General features: G+C 46.5%; 1 protein-coding gene across 30 annotated transcripts in view; it reads right to left on the bottom strand.

Annotated features, from left to right (window-relative positions):
• The window catches only part of PAK3 (p21 (RAC1) activated kinase 3), a 299,369-nt gene that overhangs the window by 126,751 nt on the left and 154,847 nt on the right, over nucleotides 1-17,771 (bottom strand). For 6 of the 30 annotated variants that reach the window (XM_085008192.1, XM_085008193.1, XM_021080675.2 and 3 more), the window contains exons 1-4: nucleotides 2,255-2,530; nucleotides 1,268-1,333; nucleotides 1,042-1,150; nucleotides 11-125 (exon numbers count right to left, since the gene is read on the bottom strand). The exons of 10 other annotated variants lie outside the window; for them this stretch is intronic. The gene's annotated coding sequence lies outside the window, so the exon portion shown is untranslated. Of the gene's footprint in view, nucleotides 1-10; nucleotides 126-1,041; nucleotides 1,151-1,267; nucleotides 1,334-2,254; nucleotides 2,531-17,771 lie in introns of those variants that run through there. 14 more of the 30 variants (XM_021080679.2, XM_085008197.1, XM_021080680.2 and 11 more) reach the window with 5 other exon arrangements.

The following is a 17,771-nucleotide window of genomic DNA, read 5'->3' as shown; positions in this document are numbered from 1 at the left end:
TTCTCCTTACCCAGTGGAAGAGCCAGTTGTTGAGGCTGCTGCTCATCAAGATTCTTCTTCCCTTGACCAAAGCTACTGGCTCCTGAAGGTAGGTTACACGGGTGGCAATGCTATTGATTCTCCAGCTAGGGAGAAATCACGCCCTTAAGTGTGGGCCGACCCACAGTGCCTCAGCCAGCACAATTCCCCCATCTCACCAGGGAAATCAGGGCCTTTGGGTGCCTTGTAAAAATGAGAGCTCTTTTCTTCTTCTGTGTCTCTCTAAGGCTTTGTTCCTATTTACTCCATCTGATCGCACCTACCTACTCTATCTGATTTAGAGATCTGAGTTTTGTAGGGTTGGTTGTTTTTTTTTTTTCTTTTCTTTTCTTTTTTTTCTTTTTCTTTTTTTTTTTTTTTTGCCTTGGCTACCCACTTTGACTTCATAGTAACTTAGTCTCCAACCTCCTAAGAACAGAGTCTCTGGTGAGGGCAGCACCTCCCAATCCCCACAGTTAATTCCTCATTTCCCTTGCTTGGCACGTCCCTCTGCTCCCCTCCCCCAAAAGACCTCAGCAAACTCCTCTGCTCTAGAGTCCATTTCCGCCTCCAGGGAGAAAATGTGCAACCTGTGGGAATGGTCAGCTAGTTGGAATGTCCTTCAGGTGTTGTGGCCTCTAGCCTGTACCCCTATCACAAGCCAACCCCCCTTTTCCTGTTAGGTCTCACTTACAAGGCCCACTTGCCTGCTTGGTGGCTTGGAGGGTCAGCTCCTTGACATCCCAAGGTCCCCCTGGTCTTGAGATTCACAGCTGTCAGCTTTTACCCAGCATACACCCCAGTCTCTGGTCATTTTGCCTCTTTCATGGGGTTGGGGGGGTATGATTCATATATCCAAAACCAGAGGCTTACATGGCTCTTACCAAGCCCTGGCCTGGTAATCACCCACGACCATACTAACCCCCTGTGCCCAAAGGTGTCCCTGATCAGAGGCCTCATGTACCAAATCACACACCTGCCCAATTATCATTCTGCAGATGGTCCAGTGAAAACTGCACTGACCTTATACCTTGGTCATCCCAGAACAGGGCCACAGTGTTGTCACCAACAGGAATGGACCTCCTTCTGTTCCAACACCTCAGACAGCCATACAGTTGGCCTGGATTTGAGTCTGCAAAACCATGGAGGGAGCAAGACTAACATGGCTAAAGGCTTCCCTGCTGAAAACCATTTTTAAAAATAGCACTGCAACCACCCCCTTCGTGCTTCCCCAAGCCAAGCCACTCACCCTTCTCTCCTTTGCTTCTACAGATCACAGCCTAGAACCCTCAAGTCCAGAGTCTGGCACTGGATTCTGGAAGGTGGGACCAAGAAAACAAGTGGGGCCTCTGGCTCCCTCCCTGTGGGCACCGCCCTCCCATCGCTCCCCCACCCCACTCCTCAACCACCACCTAGGGAAGGAGGACCTGCTAGAGAGCAAGAATGTTCAATCCGTCCGAAAGTGTGGCAGGGCTCTTTCCAGAGCCTGTTCACAGACTGAGGGCAAAGCTCCCTGCAAGCTGAGGGGGACAGGGAAGGGGGGGCAGCAGACCTTATGACCCTGCTCCCCAGACAAAGACAAAGGCCAACTGAGGGACCCCGGGCTTTCTAGGGACATTATTGCATCATTCTAGTCCCCACAGGAGAAGAAAAGAGTCCTCCTGTCATTGCCCTCCCCCTACCACCACCAGCAAAAAAGCGAGAGGAGGAGATAAAGAAAGAGGGAAAGGCGCCGGTTTAAGAAAATCTTCACTTTTTCTGTTTGCTCTGGTCCGACTGTTCCCCCTCCCCCGGACTTGCAGGGGCCGCGGCCACACCCCCTCCCTTTTCGGGGGTGTGGGGGGGGGGGGCTGCCGTCGCTGCTACACAGGCTGGGGGAGGGGGATGAGGAGACGATCTGAGACTTAACAGCCTGACGTAGCTTTGGGGGCGGATTTTGCCTCCAGCGGCCCAGGCCCCAGTAAGCGAGTCTAGGGCTTGACCCGGCGAAGGGGCCCAGGTCCTCCGGGAATGACTCCGACACACCCACTTGTCCGCGTCCGCGAGCCGGGATCGTGCACACTGCGCGCCGGGTGCTGGGCTCCCGGGGAGCCACGTAGGGGACTCGAGGCCCGGGCGCCGCGACAGCGGGAGGAGGATCAGGGAAGGCAGAAAATCTGCCAGCCGCCTAAAAGCAGAGCCCAGCCGCCACCCGCTTCCCCAGAGCGAGCCGGGTGCCATCCATCGCGGGATTTACCTGCCACTGGTCCAGCCACCCCGTCCAGACCTTTCCTCTCCCTCCGAGCGCTCGGGCTGGCTGGCGGGGCTGGGGAGCTGCAGCCCCGCGGCCGCAGCCGCAGCCGCAGCCCCGGGCTCGGCCCGCTCCCCCCACCCCCCACCCCGCCCCGGCTCTCCTCCCGGCCTCGCACACTCGCTCTAGGCCGGGGAAAGCTGCAGCCCCCTGCGCGAGACCCCAGACGGTCCGCTGCCCACAGCTGCCCGCCTGCGGTCGAGCCCTGCTCGGCAACCGCTCCCTCGCCCTGCTCCGCTATGACGTCACCCGGGCTCTGCACCGCGCGGAGGCCAATCAGAGCCGGAGCAGAAAACTAAAATCACCCTGAGTGGGCTACGGAGGACCAATCTTTTGTTTCCAGGCAGGAAGCGCCGGGGAGGAAAAAAAAAAAAAAAAAATGAAGGGGAGGGAACAGGGAGAGGGAAAGGAAAAGGGGATGGAAACTTCTACACAGTCAGGGTTGTCTAGACAGAGGTGGGGACATGGAGCAAGAGGCGCACCTGACAGTGCGAGGGGAGGTGGCTATTTCGAGAGCATCCTCAACTGCCCCCCTCAGGAAGACTGGGATTTCAGATATATTTTCAGGGGAGGAAATCTGTCCAGCTACACAAGCACGCTTTACGGGGGGAGGGGGGGATGGTTTGGATTTGGGACACCACCTGTCAGCCAAGCAGGTTGCACTGATGGAGTCTCTGGAATCCACGGTAAACTGAGAGAGGCAGATGTGGCAGTGGGATTCAAAGAGATGGCAATCTAGAGAGGGGAAAGCACTCTTCTGCACATAAAACACACATTTTTAACAAGCATTATACAAAAGAGGATCATCTACTTTAAATGACTATACTATCTATATCTATTTATCGATCTATATTAGTCATTATATTAACCACCATTAAGATGTGGCTTTCCATGTCCATCCTTCGCCTAAAACCTCCCATGGCATCTCTTGTCTTTAAGGAAAAAGTTTACATTTTTGCTGATATTGAAAGCCTTCTAAAATCTAACTTAAAATATCATCTCTTGCTACTCCAAAATCCATCTGCTCTAGGATTTGGCTAGATTATGTAAATTAGGGTAAATCCCAGCAACGAGACAGTAAGCTGTCATCAAAAATGACAAAAAATGCAAAATAATAAGTACATTCGAATTATAATGATGCAAAATATGCCTGCAAAAAAATCAGAGAAGAACATACAATTATAATAGTTGAGTTAAAGAAGTAGGATTATGGGTGATTTTTCGTCTTCACTTTCAAACTTCTTTTTACAGAGATAAATGTATCCTCACATACTTAAATGGTCAAGTATGCTTTTATTCAATTTTCTCAACACTGCATAACATCCAGCAATCATAATTGTAAATCATAATAATCATAATTATTTCTCCATAATGCCAACAAAATACATTTCAAGACCAAGAGTGAGCTCATACATCTGCCAGGGTCTTTTCAGGAAAAGTCACACAACAGGCCTCTAGATTCACCAGAGACTGGATCTAGGGAAGCTGGAGACTAGTGATGCTTCTTTGGAATAATTCATTTTGTTTTATTTATTTATTTATGGTCTTTTGGTCTTTCTAGGGCCACTCCTGCAGCATACAGAGGTTCCCAGGCTAGGGTTCTAATTGGAACTGTAGCCGCCAGCCTACACCAGAGCCACAGCAATGCGGGATCCGAGCCGCGTCTGCAACCACAGCTCATGGCAACGCCAGATCCTTAACCCACTGAGTGAGGCCAGGAATTGAACCCACGTCGTCATGGATGCTAGTCAGGTTCGCTAACTGCTGAGCCACGATGGGAACTCGTGGACTAATTCATTTTAAATTGTGATGATACCAGGAATTGGGAAAAGGGCAACAATGACCCTTCGGGGTCTATGACAAAGCAGGAAAGAGGGAGGCAAAGACTAAGTAAACTACATACTCCAGACATTTTTAGGGATCACTTTGCAGTTTACTGTTTATTTTCCTCAATTTAAAAATGTATTTGTGCATACACAAGTATTACATGAACTTTGCAGAGCTGGGATTTGTGTCTAGATCTGAGTACAAAGCCCTTACTTTTTAAAAATGTAATATGTGTCATTACTGATTTTGTTAAAATACAATATTTGCTTTGCAAAAAATCTGAGTATAGCAGCTTGATTTTTTCTTTTTCTTTTTACGGCCGCACCTGTGGCACATGGACATTCCCAGGCTAGGGGTCGAATCGGAGCTACAGCTGCCAGCCTACGCTACAGCAATGCTGGATCCAAGCCATATCTTTGACCTATGCCACAGTTTGCAGCAACGCCAGACCCTTAATCCACTGAGCAAGGACAGGAATTGAACCCGCATCCTCATGGACACTATGTCAGGTTCTCAATCCCCTGAGCCACAACGGGAACTCCTCGATTTTCCTTTTAAATCAGGCATTTTGAAATAGGTGTTTTTTTTGGTTTTTTTTTTTTTTGGTGTGCTGGTTATTGTCTTCTAATGCAAAAACTCTGATCACAGTTCCCCTCAAATCCTTGATTAATTGGTTGAAGTCAGGACGGTTCTGCTTCTAATGATTTTACAGATATCTTTTTAATTAACTTTGGAGTTAAAAAAGAGTAGCCCATCGCATTGATTTTTTGTTTTTACATTATGGTAAAAGTAATCTAAAAATCATTGATACAAATGAATGTCCTTTCCTTAATGCCACATCTCTGATTTGTAAAATGCACTTGTTTGGGTAATTTTAAACAACAACAACATTTTTTACAAAAGAAATAGAAAGATATAACTGGATTTTCCTGGCTAATGATTTAACTTGGGTCGTCTAGGCTATTGATTTAAATTGTAATTAAAAGGTATTTGATTTCACTCTAATCTTCCCCTATACCTCAGCTATAACTCAGAGCTATTTATGCAGTCACCGCACATGGTTATTTCAGTGTTTCATGCATGTATTTCTTCTCGCCCTGGTGATTACAGAAACTAGCATGGGGCCAAAATCCCTTTAGGTGCTTGACAAATTAAAGCAGAGTGGTGTCATAGAAAGAAGACTGAACTTAGGACTCAGGTCCAACACATCATTCACATGATACCATAGAGCAGTCTCTACTGCTTCTGGAGTTTGTTCTCCAGGAATATAGGGTAACTGCATGGGGACTCGCAGGGACACCGACATGTCTTAAAGATTTCTTCTGTGTTCATCACCTCCCACTCTCCCTTGCTCCCTTCCCCAAGCTCATCAATTTAAGGGTACGACGACACTACCATAATAACCACTTGGCATGTGTATCCTGCTCCTTAGGTTACACACCACTTCTGTGTCTCCCGGTGTGATCCTCACAATCACCACCACAGTGAACTGTGACAATTATTGTGACCTGCCCTTCTTAGACGAGCGAATGGAGGTCCAGGGGTTATAAGTAGCCTGTTCAATGCCTTAGAGAGAAGGTCCTAGAAAGCAGATTTTGGAGTTCCTGTTGTGGTGCAGTGGTTAACGAATCCGACTAGGAACCATGAGGTTGCGGGTTCGATCCCTGCCCTTGCTCAGTGGGTTAAGGATCTGACGTTGCCGTGAGCTGTGGTGTGGGTTGCAGACGTGGCTCGGATCCCGCATTGCTGTGGCTCCGGCGAAGGCCAGCGGCTACAGCTCCGATTAAACCCCTAGCCCAGGAACTTCCATATGCCACGGGAGTGGCTCAAGAAAAGCCAAAAAGACCAAAAAAGAAAGAAAGAAAGAAAGAAAAGAAAGAAAGAAAGCAGGTCTCCCACTCTGAGTCCTGTTCTTTCTACCACCCTGCATGGCAACGTCAGTTGTATTTCTCCTTTGGCTCCCTCCAGCCCAAGCAGCCCTTTACATGAGACTTGAGAGGCTCTGGAGTGGGGCTTGTAGCAGCAGGTGTAAACCAAAATGAGTATCTTCAAACTGTGCCAGCCAAATCCTGACTAAAGAGAACACTGTTCACTCTTCATATACCATTGATGGGAATGTCAAATGGCACTGCCTTCTGGGAGACAAGTTGGCAAAACTTTGGCCATTTTTCATGTGTGTGCCACTTGACCAAGCAATTTGGACTCAAGAAATGTGCCTATGGATATATGCATAACAATATACCAAGATATGTTCAGGTATGTTCACTGCTGAATCTTATGTAAGAATGAAAAAATCTTGCATAAAGGACAACCTAAATGTCCCTCCTATGAGAACTGCTCAATAAATCATGGTATAGACATATTGTGGAATATTATATATCCGCTAAAAATCCTGTGTATTGAAATAGTGTAGTGTGTATTTCTATACACTTTTTTGACACATTCTTGAGTGGAAAAAGGTGTGGAACAGTATGTCTATAACTATTTTATTTTTCTCTAAAAAAAGTGTGTGTGTGTGTGTGTTTAAGCTGGAATTACACACACAAAACTGCTAATACAGTTACTCTGGGAAATGAAAAGGTAAGAAGGAAGACATGCATATATATGTGTGTGGTGGGGGACTCTGTTTTCTTTTTCTTTTTTTGTCTTTTTGCCTTTTCTAGGGCCGATCCCATGGCATATGGAGGTTCCCAGGCTAGGGGTCTAATCGGAGCTGTAGCCATCGGCCTACACCAGAGCCACAGCAACGTGGGATCCAAGCCACGTCTGCCACCTACACCACAGCTCACGGCAATGCTGGATCCCTAAAACACTGAGCAAGGCCAGGGATCGAACCCGCCACCTCATGGTTCCTAGTCCGATTCATTAACCACTGCGGCACGAGAGGAACTCCGGACTCTGTTTTCTTGATATGCTTCTACATCATTCATACATTTGTTACGATGCACAGTATTTTGTGTGTAGGAAACATTAAAAAGAGGAAACATTAAAAACATTAAATAGAGCCTCCTTGGGGTTAAGAAAAAACAAAACCAAAACCAACCAACAAAACCCCCCCTGCCATCCCCAAAGACATGTGAATGCCAGGTCCATGGTTCAGGTGTGGCGATAAAGGCTATGACGTGCCAGGCTGAGCTGAGCCAGACCTGGACAGGCACTGGACACTGGGCAGGAGTGTACCACCCACTGGGTGAAAGCAGCCTGGTTATCCTGACTCCCTTCCCACCCTGCCTCAAGTCCTACAGCCAGAAATTAGTCCCAGGAGTATACTCTGGGTCTCTGTGGCTCTCAGTCTTCACAGCTTTTGCTATAGCAGCTGCACTTTAAACCCCCTGCTCTGAATGCAAAAGAACCTGGCTTGGCAGCTCTATACAAGGCACTGGCTGCGAGCACAGCGCCCACTCCTCTTTCAGCCCAGCCTGCTCACTCTAACTTACTTGTTATCACTGTGGTCAAACACCCCCCCCACTTCCCATCCCTCCCACCTTCCGCTTTAATCAGGAGGGGCTCCAGCTGGCCTGTAAGAGGCAACGTAGTGAGTAGCCTGCTGGGCACAGGTCTCATCCTACATCCCCTGAAACCAGAGACTGGGGAACTGAGGCTAGGCAAACACCATCCTCGTGGGTCTTCAGAGTTCTGGCGAGGGCATCTGGAGACCCAGATTCTAGTTTGGTCTCCAGCTAGGAAAACTTGGGCAAGACTCAGATTTCCCTCAGCTTTCATTTTTCTCCCTTGTGCAACGTGGGACTGGGGGAGGATGGTTTCCTCACCTTCCTTCACTATAATTAGGGCCCATTAGAGACCTGCCCTGTAGAATCCAGGAGCTTTCAGAAGCCCACAGCCTCTGCCCTCCTCCCCTTCACCAGGGAGTTAGCAAAGGAAAAGCCGAAGAAGACAATTAAATGCAGGTGGCTGTGGATGAATTAATATGAGAATTAGGAAGTTCCTCTCCTCTGACTTGGTTGTTTTAATTGGCCCCACTTTCATGGCCCTACGTATCAAACCGCATTATCTAATTGAGCTGATGCTCTGTTTGATTTCACTCCTAAGTGGATCACATTATACGTTCGTTCCACACACACTCCGATCCGTGCACTGCCCAACCCCAAGTCAGGCTGCAGGATAAACTGAATTTGCAAAGTTGGTTTCATGGCTCTCTCCATTTTACCAGGAAAAAAAGAGAGAGAGAGAACGAGAAAGTGGAGGACAAATTCTAGGGGACAAAGGACCAAGGCGAGAAAGAGAAAACCAAATCTTATTTTTTTTTTTTCCTTTGGGCCGGCTGGACTATGATGTCATGCTTTCTCAGCTCACCTGTGATTGGCTGTTCAGTTCAGCATCTGCTGAGAGCGAAAGGCTGATTATTTGCCAGAGATACAGACCTTTCAGGGAAGCTTTGAATCATTGCTGGTTGTCGTGACAACCTGGGCAGTGTCTGCTCCTGATAACCACATAATGAGGTTGTCAGGAACAGAAGTGGCCCCATCCCCACATCCAACTCATCGGAAGTGGTGAGCAATAGAACATTTCTTTCAGGAGGTGAAGGGGGGAAGCAATCACCAACGGGCGTGGGAGAGATCCCCTCAGCTCTCGTACGTGTGTCAGCCAGATCCTGGAGAAAACGTCCTTCTTGAGGCGCTCCTTACCGATCACGTGCGGGTCCCCATCTAAACCATGGTATTCGCCATAATTCCGAGACCTGAGGAACAGGTGGCGGAGGGGCGAGGCATCTCTGCAACCGTCCAGCAAAGCTGAGCAGAGGGAAGTGTGAGGGGAAAGCTAAGTTGATTAGGGCAAGGCACATGACCTCCCTTCAAAAGACAGCATCGTGGCATGGCCCCAGGGCCAACAGAGGGCATGTGTCAAACGCAGCAGGGCATGGCCATACCTAGTCACCAAAGCCTGGCACAAAGGGAGCATGAGGAGGAGGGGTTGTGTGCTTTTCTCCCTGACGCTTTCATTTCTCCAGAGGTAGACACCTCATGTTACATTATCTTAGGGCTCCAGATGTTCTTAGGAGAGAATCTCAACTGCACCTTTGTGATATGTGATTCATTCCGAGGACAATTTTATTAGCATCTACTAAGGGCAAAGCACATAGCTAGGTGCTACAGATGCTACAAAGATGAACCAAACCTAGACCATTCTCCTCAAAAAACTTGGGATCTAGTTGGAGAGAAAAAAAAAAATACACAGCCAGGTAATTGTGATATAAGACAGGGGTAGGAAGTACTACAAGGAACATCCTTGATTCCAGAGAGAGAAGAATCACATCCAGACTGTTATACTCCAGCTCTAAACCATCTTTCCAGGTTCTTCTTCCCCAGTCCTCCCTTATACCCCAAGTGTCAGCTCCGTCAAACCAACATCTGTTCCCCTGATACGCTTTGCCTTTCATACCTCTGGGCCTTGCCTCCTGCTCTTCCTTTTGCCTAGCACAGCTTTCTCTCTCCTTTCCCTACCTAGTGATATTTAACTCCTATTCCCAGATCCTACTCAACTGGCATCTCTGATGATGCACAAACTGGTCTCATATTGATAACCCCAGAGGGATCTGTATCTGGTAGACATGGATGTTGACTGGCATCACGACTGGGTACCGTATTCAGACCCAGCGACACAGGGAGTTCCCATTGTGGCTCAGCAGTAACGAACCCGTCTGGTATCCATGAGGATGCAGGTTGGATCCCTGGCCTTGCTCAGTGAGTTAAGGATCGGGCCTTGCCTTTGAGCTGCAGTGTGGGTCGCAGACGAGGCTCAGACACCACCTCAAATAGCAGCTGTAGCTCCGATTCGACTCCTATCCTGGGAACGTCCATATGCCGTGGGTGTGGCCCTAAGAAATTTTTTTTGAAAAAGTCCAGCGACATATAAGAGAATGTTGACACAACCAATTTTGGATTCTTGGGGGTGAAGAGAATAGATAAAGCCACACTCACTTTAAAAAGCCTTATTAGGATGATCAACAGAAACCTGTTCTTCTGCTATACATCTTCTATAGCTTTTTTAGATTTTGAAATAGTTCAAGGCTCACAAGAAGTTGCAGAAATAGGACAGAGAGTTCCCAGGTATCCTTGGACAAGTTTTCACCCAAATCTTGATTTATTGTATTATTTTATGTTACATAGCCAGAGTACATTGTCAAACCCCTGAAAGTTGACATTGATATAGTACTAGTAACTGCCATACATGCCTTTTTCAGAATTCACCAATTTTACATGCACTCTCCCATTAAATAATTTACCAACTCAGCTGAAAAGTAGAAAAACTATTCATTGCAGATCTGAATGTCACCCCTCACCCACCCCCCGGCCCTTTTCTTCTGAAAAAAAGGCCAAAATCTGAGAGTTGAAACTTGCCTGGAACTGAAAGAGAGAAAAATCCGCTTGGACTAAGAACCAAAAAGGCTGGGAGGAGGCACAAATAAAGCCGCAAACAAAGCCAGCTGCAAAGTTAACAGAAACCACTGTTTCTCCCAAGGTTACACAGCACTTGTACAATTCCATAATGACCTCCAGCTTCTCTGAGTGACTACTACTTTCTTGCCAGGGACAGCCCAAGCCTGCTTTGCTATCCTCATATGTTACTGGGAATAACCAATTACTAAGCCACCCTTGCCTCCTAATGACAGTCCCCCATTCCTACTCAACCCCCCCTTCTCCTGATCCCATGTTAGAAACTACCATCAATCCATGAGAATCAGAGGTCCTGGCTTCCTTAGACCCACCTCCACATCCTTCAGCGGGAACCCAAACACTGCGAAAGATGTCCCCTTGTAACTGAGCAGGAACCTGCCAGGTCTTCCCAGAGTGGATCCCCACCTGCCGGTTTTTTGGTCATGTTAGGGCCATGCCCACAGCATAGGGAGGTTCCCAGGCTAGGGGTCGAATCAGAGCTGCAGCTGCGGGCCTACCCCATAGCCACAGCAACGCGGGATCCGAGCCACGTCTGCAACCTCCACCACAGCTCACGGCAACACCAGATCCTTAACTCACTGAACGAGGCCAGGAATCAAACCTGTGTCCTCTTGGATACTAGTCAGATTCGTGTCCACTGAGCCACAATGGGAACTTCCACCGGCCTTTTCATCTATAGGAAAACTTTAGTCAAAGAATCAATTTAATCAGAGAAGGGAGAAAACACAGAGAAAAAAGAAGACAGTCAAGCAAGACAGAATAATGAGAGTTTAGCCATTCAACAAAGTCAAGGGCCTTTAGTTAGTTCTTCAAAGACTATAGATAATATTCTGAGCAGGTGCTGAAGCCCCACCAGGTGGAAGAAGTCAACTGTATACTGCCCATACACACATAGACCTCAGACCGGTTGGAACCAGAAGGTTGATGACTGGAACCAGAAGGTTGGTGATGCTAACTCCCAATTACCTCCCCACCCACAATCAGGAAAATGTCCACGAGCTGATCATAGCCCGCTCCTTCTCTAAGACTCCTCATTACCCTGTCCCACCGTCCAACCAGGGGGCTCCTTCCTTGAGGCACTAGCCTGCTGGTTTCCCCTCTTTGTCTGAAAACTGAAGTGACTTTTTCAGTGTCCTCTAACTTTGTCTCGGCATTTGTATTTGGCATCAGTGTACAGAGGCAGCCAACATTTTGGCAAGACCCTCCTTCCTCTTTTCAAGAGTGGCATCCTAGGGTGCCTCTGGAATGCACTTTCCCAATGCATCAGGTCAATGCATTTGGCTTTCTCCAACTACAGTCTTGTCTCTGGTAGTCTTTGGGTGATTAAGCTTTAACATAAGTAACACAATAATCTACGGCTACAAGGAAGGCCCCTCGAATGCTCAGGAGTTAGCCATATTTCCTTGAATCTACCTAGAGTCACACACTACATCTAAACTGAGATTTTCATGGTAGGTGCCCGATGACTTTTCACTGGATGGACGTGGGACTGTCATCTATCAGATTTGTAGGAATGTACTGGATCCAGGGACAAAAGCCCAAAGGGACAGTATTGCACAAAAGTGCAACACCCAAGGCTCTGAAATTAAACTGCTGATATTCATATTCCAAGTTTACTGTTTAATAACCTGGAGACCCTGGGCAACTTTATTAGCCTTTCCAAACCTCGGTTTCCTCATCTGTGAAATGGAGATCTAAGAGCACCTCTTACTTAGGGCAACTGGGAAGATGAAATATACATCAAATGCACATAAAGCAGGAAAGCTTTAGGGCAGTGGTTCCCAATTTACTGCACGTAGAATCATGTAGTGATCTTTATAAAATACTGGTGCCTTACCCCCACCCCGAGGCTCTGATTTAATTGTATGGCATGAATCTAGGCATCAGGGTTTTTTAAAAATCGTCTCTAATCTCCTGTGATTCTACTGTGCAGCAAAGTCTGGGAACCACTACAGTCATGATTTCATTACTTAAGGATTATCTTTTTTCCTTAAGTTAGTGAATAACCTCTCTTGCCATCTCTCTCGGGGCCAGAAAATACAATTGGGGAATTTTCCCAAGGGACAGGCATTTAAATTGGGTTCTCCCTGAGGCTTCCCCCAGCTTTTTCCTGCAATCCCCACCCTAAACTGCCAGATGGTTTGTTTGTTCGACTTGGGAAAAAAAATAGCCCTTTTCTTCCACGTGCATAACAAAGTGATGTAGACTCTGAATATGTGGGTAAAACTGCAGCTGTATTCATCTCTCTAGCTCCTTTTTTCCCCCTTCCCAAACACAACTCAGTCACACTTCAAATTAAGTGGTCTCAAGTGTGAGTTTAAAAACGCAAGTTAGTACGTGCACACAGGATCCGCTGACTGTCACAGACGCCGTTAATAGATGCAGATCTCAATGTGCTGTTGTTCCGTATAATTAAGCACCTGTTGAGCCTCATAATCAATCCTTATTTTGTTATAATCCAGGAACTGGTTATAGGCAATGTTCTCTGCTGTTCACTTGATCAGGTCGCTTGTGGGGGAGGGAGCATCCAAAACAGCCTGTCCCCCTCCCCTTTTGATCAACCGAGAGAAGACAGGTCCTATCTAGTAAATAAGGAATATGAATTAACCGATGAGTTTTAAGGGCAGTTAAAATCAAAGTTTAAAACATGTTCATTGTTGATTTTTACAAGTGGTGCCGTCCCTCCCCTTCTTATTCATTCCAGAAGCTAAAATGGGAAATTTAACGAATTCTGACATGCCAGGCTAAAGTTTACTGCCAAAAAGGAAAGGGGGCAGGTTGCTAGGCAAATTAATACTATAAAGCTAGAAAAGTGACAGCCCGCTAGGGGACTAGGCTAACGTGCCGTTTTTAAGCGCCACTCCAACTGCACTTTGCATTCAAATGACCAATATGCTAATTACAGTCCTTATCTGTTTGTTCAAGGCCTTAAGAGTCTCCGCAGCTCAGCGCACAGACCCCAGCCAGCAGTTTGACTGCGGGTTTGTGGAAATAATAACACGGCATTTCTTTAAACATATTTTCAAATGCAAGCTTCTTACAAATCGAGATTGGCCTTTCCCCCATTCAGGGAATTAGTGAGGCTTAACTCTGTTCACTGCGGTGCGGGGCCCCCACAAACCCCTGCTAACAAAGGCTCTGACTCTTACTTGAGCACTGCCAGTTGGGGCAGATTTCCATGGTAATTTGCCCGTTCCCTTTAGAAAGACGTGGGGCGTCTTTGTAATCGGGAGGAGGGTGTACTTTCCCACTAATCTTGGGATCGTCTTTGACCCTTTTTAATTTTCACCACCCATGTAAGGCCAGAAAGAACTCTTAACCCAGCTTTTTTGTCATTTAAAAAGCAAACGCCCCCTCATTCAGTTCTTGAGAGAGGGAGGTAGCAAGGCCGAGCATCATTCTCACTGCGCGCTAGTTGAAATTATCAGACATTTATCAAAGCTGTGTTGGGGGTGGGGAGCTGAGGAGTTACCAGGCTTCGCCTCAGGCTCTATTTGGATTTGGCTGGTAGAGGGGGGTAATGGTGAAAGGGTGGTGTTCTAGTTATAGCCCTCGAAGCCCTTCGAGTTTTAGTAAACTCTGAATGATCTAGAATCCTCATAACAGCAGCTTCAAACAATACGTTGTGGTTTTTTGTTTTTGTTTTACTATATTCCATTTCTTTTCAAAGCCTGCCCCCCATACAATACATGTTGACATCCAAGTCCTCCTTCTATAGTTTAAGACAATGATCCATGGATGCGACAGGATTGTCTTAAACAAAATTTAAAAACTAATCTTTTTTTTTTCTTTTTAGGGCCGCCCCTGCAGCATATGGAGGTTCCCAGGCTAGGGGTCTCATCGGAGCTGTAGCCGCCGGCCTACCGGAGCCACAGCAACACCAGATCTGAGCCGCGTCTGCAACCTACACCACAGCTCACGGCAACGACGGATCCTTAACCCACTGAACGAGGCCAGGGATCGAACCCGAAACCTCATGGTTCCTAGTCGGATTCGTTAACCACTGAGCCACAACGGGAACCCCTAAAAACTAATCTTAATATGTTCTTTCCCCTCCTGAGTTCCATTCTTCCTTTCTGAGACTTCTCCCAGCCACCCAGAGGCCAAAGGAACTCACTAAGGTTGCTGCCTGGTTCTTTCCTAGGTCTGGGTAAAAGGAAATCTGATTGGCTTCTTCTCTTAGCCATTTCATGCATTGCTTCCTTTAAGGGGTCTGCACCACGTAGGAATGAATGGCACAGCTGAAATCATAGGAGCCACTGCAGGTTTGGGGAGAGAGGAAGAGAAGCAAGGGATATTTGGGGGCGGAGAAAAAGATTCTGCGAAAGAGCCCATCCCGCAGCCAAATTTGGTTCTGATGCGGGCCAGGGATCTCGTCATCAGAACTCCACGATTTCAAAGACAGACAGCTGCATTCCTACGCGTAAGCAAGACTTTTCATCAACTCTGAGAAGATTAAGACAAAAACAGGCCTGATGACCCTCAGCTTTCTGGTTAATTGCAATCTGACCATATTAGGAGTTGAGGCCAGTCCCTGCCTCAGAACGTCTTTCTTGGCTGCTGTGCATCTCTATGCATGCTGATTTAGAAGGCTGGGGGTGACAGTGGGGTTGGGGAGCAACCTCATGGCTGCTTTAGCAGAGCCTTGAGATAACCTGGATTAAAACAGACTGGCTAAATTGAAAAGCCATTTTCTGGTCCAGGGATTTTGACTGGCTACAATCCAACACTTTATTTTTAAATAACACCTTCATTTTCCAACACTCAGAAATCTCTTGTTTAAAAAATGGCCTTTAAAAATAATTCAGCACTTGAAGATTAGGTGGACGTTTTCTGCAACTTTTGGAAAACCTACTTGTACTGAAAAACGAAACATAATAATCAAATACATTTTCCTCTAAGCAGATTCTCTCCTTGGACCTTTTTGGATGAACTTTGAACCCAAAGCTGATTTTATACTGGCCCAGAGAAATGGACTAGGCCATTTACCTAACAGGTCATTAACAAAGCTCCTAGGGAAAGGGGTAGCAGTTTTTCAAACAATCTTACTTTGTCAAAACACACACAAAAGGAAGGCACAAAAAAAACCAGAACAACATAAAACCTCACACTTTCTCCTGGGTTAGTTTCAAAGTTTCTGAATCAGAAAGGCAAATAAGTGGAGTTCCCTGGTGGCCTAGTGGTTAAGGATCTGGGGTTGTCACTGCTGTAGTGCAGGTTCCATCCCTGGCCTAGGAACTTCTGCATGCCTTGGGCACTGTCAAAAAAAAAAAGAAAGAAAAAAAAAAGGAAGCCAAATAAATTATAGAAAGGTTTAGGGGCTTAAGGACTCATCTATTGGGCAAGGTGTTCTGAAGCTACCCTGGGTGTGAATGATCCACCAGCTCAACATGAGCGCTTATCATTTCCGCTGCTCAGACAGAAAATGCTTGGGTGCCATCCATCCACATTACAGAGAGGGAGGCAGGTCCCAAAGAAGCTGAGGATGGAGTATGAAAATCCCTAGGGACGGACGACACAAAGGATAAGCAGCCTGTGTTTAAAAGCTGCCTCGCAATTGGAGCTAAACTATTTACAACCTGTGATTAGTTTTATTTCAATTCATTTCATTTCATTTAACAGCCACGACTTCTCTTCGATAGCACCGAGAAAATTAATTGAATCCAGTGAATCAGTAACCTCTTGTACACGTTCTTTTATATGCAATGGAGTGATGGGACTCTGAGCTCGTTTCCCCAAAAGTCAAGTCAAACAGGCCTAGTCCCCGCCCTCTGGATGCTCACAAAGACAGATAATCCAGGAAGCAATAGAAATGTGTGTGCAAGAAGTATTGGACAAGCATTGTGTAGTATCAGTGGCCCCCTGTGAGTATTTCATGGACACATCTGAATGGACCAGCCAGTCAGTTCTCCAGCACACTGTGAATGTGCTGTGAATGTTATATCTCAAGACATGCAAATTAATTTTTAACATGAGATTAAGCGGGCTGGGCACACCTGCAATCAAAAAGATAAAAATGATTTTGCAATTGCCTTTATCCATGTCACGGGTAAAAGAGTTGACCGTCCATAAATGAAATAAATAAGATCAATGCTTGATGGCAAGACCAGGTTCACCACTATCTATCCAGTGCCTAGCACTCTGCCAGGTAGCTAGAGGTGTGCAGTATTTATGAACCAAGCAAAAGACATGCTGTATAAAGAAAAGAGGTGATGCATGCAGTGGGAAAAGCATGGGGCAACAGTGGGCACCTCCTGGGTGAAGAAGCCCTCCCTGGCTCACTGTCAAGAGCGTGACGGTGCACCTTCCAGAATGAAAACTTCAGAGATGAAGTTTTATGTGCAATAGCTGATCAAAGAGGCCAAGAATTGCCTGTGATAAAAATAGAAGAAGCAAGTCCCCAAACAAGAATATAATTCATCAGTGCAAATGTTGAGAGCGCATTGAGGTTGTCGAAGGAAGAAGGGAAGGCACCACTTACAATGGAGGTTAAAGAGAACAGGAAAGGTTCACGCTCATAAATCAGGGAAAAGAGAAAGAGACCAAAAACTAACCCTGTCACAAGTGAGAGGGGCTATGGGATGAATAATGATTCAAGCCGCCAAGAGTGGAGCCTTTTTAAAAGTCAGCTTGCAGACAAATGAATAAACTAATTTCGGCAAGCAGCAAGTCATGAAGGCCTCATAAAAATAGCCATCAATCCGAATGAGGTAAGGGACTACTTAGGAAATGTGAGCCAACTCGCACTGAGCCAGCAGCTATGATATACCAAATCGTGGGAAGGAAAAGTTTTACTTTCTGTGCTGTATCCTGATTTCTGGGAAAGGAATGCCAAAAGCCACGACGAGAAAAACAAACAGGAAAACCTCATTCGAGCCCACCCAGTTTAGTTTTGTGACAATCCCAGACGGAGGGTGGAATAAAGTTATCATCTCTCTCCCCTTCGGTTTTGGCCCCACTCACAGCATGTGGAAGCTCCTGGGCAGGGGATCGAACCTGAGCCACAGCAGTGACCATGCCAAATCCTTAACTGCTAGGCCACCAGAGAACTCCTAAAGTTTTCATCCATTGCATTTCCCACCAAAAAAAAAAAAAAACTGTTTGCTAAGTAAATTACTAGTGTTCATGTCAGCCAGGATTTAACCAGTTTGTGAGGATATCATTTCTTTTCATTATTTCCGTGGCATTAATTTGTATATCCATGTCCTAATTACCAACGT

Source organism: Sus scrofa, chromosome X (genome assembly GCF_054392235.1).
Source record: "Sus scrofa isolate SSC_HxYL_T2T_F1_AM1 chromosome X, Sscrofa_HxYL_maternal_Yorkshire_Landrace_v2.0, whole genome shotgun sequence".
In the NCBI taxonomy this organism is placed as follows: domain Eukaryota; kingdom Metazoa; phylum Chordata; class Mammalia; order Artiodactyla; family Suidae; genus Sus; species Sus scrofa.
The sequence above is the reverse complement of the archived record's forward strand: the minus strand, read 5'-3'. Positions and strand labels throughout refer to the sequence as shown.